At 43.7% G+C, this 5,000-nt stretch overlaps 1 protein-coding gene across 9 annotated transcripts in view; it reads right to left on the bottom strand.

Annotated features, from left to right (window-relative positions):
* The window catches only part of LOC144972631 (uncharacterized), a 90,848-nt gene that overhangs the window by 14,936 nt on the left and 70,912 nt on the right, over positions 1-5,000 (bottom strand). The window contains exon 1 of one of the 9 annotated variants that reach the window (XM_078914089.1): positions 4,839-4,966. The exons of 6 other annotated variants lie outside the window; for them this stretch is intronic. The gene's annotated coding sequence lies outside the window, so the exon portion shown is untranslated. Of the gene's footprint in view, positions 1-4,328; positions 4,439-4,807; positions 4,967-5,000 lie in introns of those variants that run through there. 2 more of the 9 variants (XM_078914096.1, XM_078914090.1) reach the window with 2 other exon arrangements.

Below are 5,000 nucleotides of genomic sequence, written 5' to 3'. Positions count from 1 at the left end.
TATAGGGGGTGGGCGCCAGTGGGGAGTGAACCTGGGACTATGTAAAAAGGATATCAGTAGGAAATAAATCTGGGACTAAAGGGAGGTGGATACCATTGGGAGTTAAAGCCGGATTTGGGAGTTGGGTACCAGAGGAGAGAGAAACCTGACACTAAATGAGGTGGGCGCCAGTGGGGAGTGAACCTGGGACTATGTAAAAAGGATATCAGTGAGAAATAAACCTGGGACTAAAGGGAGATGAATACCATTGAATGTTGAAGCCGGATATGAGAGTTTGGTACCAGAGGAGAATGAACCTGACACTATAGGAGGTGGGCGCCAGTGGGGAGTGAACCTGGGACTATGTAAACAGGATATCAGTGGGAAATAAACCTCGGACTAAAGGGAGATGGATACCATTGAAAGTTGAAGCCGGATATGAAAGCTTGGTACCAGAGGAGAATGAACCTGACACAAAAGGGGGTGGGCGCCAGAGGGGAGTGAACCTGGGACTCAGGGAAGTGCACACCAATTTGGAGTTAACCTGGGACTGTGGGAGATGGATAACTGTGGGTATCCGAGCCGAACTATAGGAGTTGGGTACCAGAGGAGAATGAACCTGACACTATAAAAGGTGGACGCCAGTGGGGAGTGAACCTGGGAGTCAGGGAATTGCACCCCAGTGGGGAGTTAACCTGTGAATATCTAAAAAAGAATATCAGTGGGAAATAAATCCGGCTTCAACTCCCAATGGTATACATCTCCCTTTAGTCCCAGATATATTTCCTACTGATATCCTTTATACATATTCCCAGGTTAACTCCCCACTGGTGTGCAATTCCCTGAGTCCCAGGTTCACTCCCCACTGGCGCCCACCCCCTTTTGTGTCAGGTTCATTCTCCTCTGGTACCAAGCTTTCATATCCGGCTTCAACTTTCAATGGTATCCATCTCCTTTAGTCCGAGGTTTCTTTCCCACTGATATCCTGTTTACATAGTCCCAGGTTCACTCCCCACTGGCGCCCACCTCCTATAGTGTCAGGTTCATTCTCCTCTGGTACCAAACTCTCATATCCGGCTTCAACATTCAATGGTATTCATCTCCCTTTAGTCCCAGGTTTATTTCTCACTGATATCCTTTTTACATAGTCCCAGGTTCACTCCCCACTGGCGCCCACCTCCTATAGTGTCAGGTTCATTCTCCTCTGGTACCAAGCTCTTATATCCGGCTTCAACTTTCATTGGTATCCATGTCACTTTAGTCCAAGGTTTATTTCCCACTGTTTACATAGTCCCAGGTTCACTCCCCACTGGCGCCCACCCCTTTTTTGTCAGGTTCATTCTCCTCTGGTACCAAGCTCTCATATCCGGCTTCAACTTTCAATGGTATTCATCTCCCTTTAGTCACAGGTTTATTTCCCACTGATATCCTGTTTACATAGTCCCAGGTTCACTCCCCACTGGTGCCCACCTCCTTTAGTGTCAGGTTCATTCTCCTCTGGTACCAAACTCTCATACCAAGCTTCAAATTTTAATGGTATCCATCTCCCTTTAGTCCCAGGTTTATTTCTCACTGATATCCTTTTTACATAGTCCCAGGTTCACTCCCCACTGGCGCCCACCTTCTATAGTGTCAGGTTCATTCTCCTCTGGTACCAAACTCTCATATCCGGCTTCAACTTTCAATGGTATTCATCTCCCTTTAGTCCCAGGTTTATTTCTCACTCATATCCTTTTTACATAGTCCCAGGTTCACTCCCCACTGGCGTCCACCTCCTATAGTGTCAGGTTCATTCTCCTCTGGTACCAAACTCTCATATCCGGCTTCAACTTTCAATGGTATTCATCTCCCTTTAGTCCCAGGTTTATTTCCCACTGATATCCTTTTTACATAGTCCCAGGTTCACTCCCCACTGGCGCCCACCTCCTATAGTGTCAGGTTTCTCTCTCCTCTGGTACCCAACTCCCAAATCCGGCTTTAACTCCCAATGGTATCCACCTCCCTTTAGTCCCAGATTTATTTCCTACTGATATCCTTTTTACATAGTCCCAGGTTCACTCCCCACTGGCGCCCACCCCCTATAGTGTCAGGTTCATTCTCCTCTGGTACCAAACTTTCATATCCGGTTTCAACTTTCAATGGTATCCATGTCCCTTTAGTCCAAGGTTTATTTCCCACTGATATCCTGTTTACATAGTCCCAGGTTCACTCCCCAATGGCGCCCACCACCTTTTTTGTCAGGTTCATTCTCCTCTGGTACCAAGCTCTTATATCCGGCTTCAACTTTCAATGGTATCCATGTCCCTTTAGTCCAAGGTTTATTTCCCACTGATATCCTGTTTACATAGTCCCAGGTTCACTCCCCACTGGCGCCCACCCCCTTTTTTGTCAGGTTCATTCTCCTCTGGTACCAAGCTCTCATATCCGGCTTCAACTTTCAATGGTATTCATCTCCCTTTAGTCACAGGTTTATTTCCCACTGATATCCTGTTTACATAGTCCCAGGTTCACTCCCCACTGGCGCCCACCTCCTTTAGTGTCAGGTTCATTCTCCTCTGGTACCAAACTCTCATACCAAGCTTCAAATTTTAATGGTATCCATCTCCCTTTAGTCCCAGGTTTATTTCCCACTGATATCCTTTTTACATATTCCCAGGTTAAATCCCCACTGGTGTGCAATTCCCTGAATCCCAGGTTCACTCCCCACTGGCGCCCACCTTCTATAGTGTCAGGTTCATTCTCCTCTGGCACCCAACTCCTATAGTTCGGCTCGGATACCCACAGTTATCCATCTCCCACAGTCCAAGGTTAACTCCCAATTGGTGTGCACTTCCCTGAGTCCCAGGTTCACTCCACACTGGCGCCCATCTCCTATAGTGTCGGGTTCATTCTCCTCTGGTACTAAACTCCCATATCCGGCTTCAACTTTCAATGGTATCCATCTCCCTTTAGTCCCAGGTTTATTTCCCACTGATATCCTTTTTACACAGTCCCAGGTTAACTCCCCACTGGTGTGCAATTCCCTGAATCCCAGGTTCACTCCCCACTGGCGCCCACCTTCTATAGTGTCAGGTTCATTCTCCTCTGGTACTCAATTCCCATATCCGGCTTCAACTTTCAATGGTATCCATCTCCCTTTAGTCCCAGGTTTATTTCCCACTGATATCCTTTTTACACAGTCCCAGGTTAACTCCCCACTGGTGTGCAATTCCCTGACTCCCAGGATCACCCCCCACTGTTGCCAAACTCCCATAACTTTGCCGGATATTGTCGGGTTTCGGCGGGTTTCGGCGGGTTTCGTAATAAAGCACTAATTCTTTTTTACGAAACCCGCCGAAACCGGCCGATAAACTTAGTCTCAGGTTCACTCCCGACTGGTGTACACTTCCCTGAGTCTCGGGTTCACTCCCCACAGTTGTCTACTTCCCATAACTTTGCTGTATATTGTCGGGTTTTGCCGGGTTTCGGCGGGTTTCGGCGGGTTTCGTAAAAAAGCACTGGTTCTTTTTTACGAAACCCGCCGAAACCCAGTCCCAGGTTCACTCCCCAATGGTGTACACTTCCCTGAGTTCTAGGTTCACTCCCCACAGCCACCTACTTCCCATAACTTTGTCGGGATTCGTCGGGTTTCATCGGGTTTCGGCGGGTTTCGGCGGGTTTCGCAGGGTTTCGGCGGGTTTCGGCGGGTTTCGTAAAAAAGACACACCCGTTTTCTCCAGTGGGACAGGACAAATTTGTCCTGGGACAATTTTGTCCTAGTGCGGAAGGAGTCTAAGACAGAGCAAAAACACATCAGATTGATAAAGCGACAACATAATTTAATTATAAACAGACGGGGGGAAACTGAAAGCAGTCCAGAGGCAACGACTGCATCAATGCTAAGAATAGGTAAATGTTAAAAAACGATTAAACTAAATTTTTCTCTGATGTTAATTGGCATCCAATTTGACCAAATCCGGTGTGTACTTGTGTATGTAGGCTCTACACACCAAATCCATTCTTATTGATGTAGAACAATTACTGTTAATAATTATTGACATTTTACAATACATAGATTTGCCCTCAACAATATGATTGTTTTCACTTTTTAAACATTAATAAATAATAATGTGAAATTGAATGTAAGCTTCAATTTAATTACAAAAACAGATCAAATGAGCGTCGGGTTTCCCCTTTATCAACAAAACAGGATGAATGAAACACCACAGATGAATGAGATGATGTGGTAGTAGCGTAGTTAATATGAATGTTAAACAGATCCTAAGACAGAGCAAAAACACATCAGATTGTTCTTTAAACATTAAATATTATAATTATCGGAAGGACACGAGTGAATCTTTTCTGATTACTTAAGGTTAAATGTTCCAAATGCAATACTAATCTTCGTGCTCCGATTGCTTCAGAACATTATGAGTTTGGTATTCCGTTTAGAAATTCAAACGCAAAACATTTTCAATCTGGATACAAAACTGAGCGTGATATTCTAGCTCATGACTGGGGCCTGTCTAGAGATATTCTATAAATATCGCCTTACGCAGCTTTATTGTTGTTTTATGAAAACAATTCATTCTGGATAAAAATCAACGGAATTATCAAACAACGGGTTAAGATTACCACGATATAAATGCCACCAAACCGATCTAATTTTTTTTCAAAATTCTAAATGACAAAAAAAAAGCCAATATAACAAAGTATAACCAGTAATGTAATGCCATAATGTAAGAATAATATTATTTATGGAAATTAATTTTTGATAGTCTTAGAAAACGAGATAATAAGTTAATATATTTCTGCATTTATAGCAAATCATCCATGAAATTAACAATACCAAATATAAATCCATGGTTGAGACAACTCACTTGTCAAAAGAATCTCAAGTTAATTATTTATAGACCAGTGCCTTTTGGCGCTGTGATCAATGGATTATTAATAATATTTTAACTATTTATCATTCGGCACTGATAAAGACTTCAGACACAGTTAACACAATGTACAACATGGCCTAATTTTAATGAGAAATA

This window comes from Berghia stephanieae, chromosome 5 (assembly GCF_034508935.2).
Source record: "Berghia stephanieae isolate SIO BIC M18660-M18661 chromosome 5, UCSD_Bste_1.3, whole genome shotgun sequence".
In the NCBI taxonomy this organism is placed as follows: Eukaryota; Metazoa; Mollusca; class Gastropoda; order Nudibranchia; family Aeolidiidae; genus Berghia; species Berghia stephanieae.
Note: the sequence above shows the minus strand (reverse complement) of the source record. Positions and strands in the feature narration are given on the sequence as shown.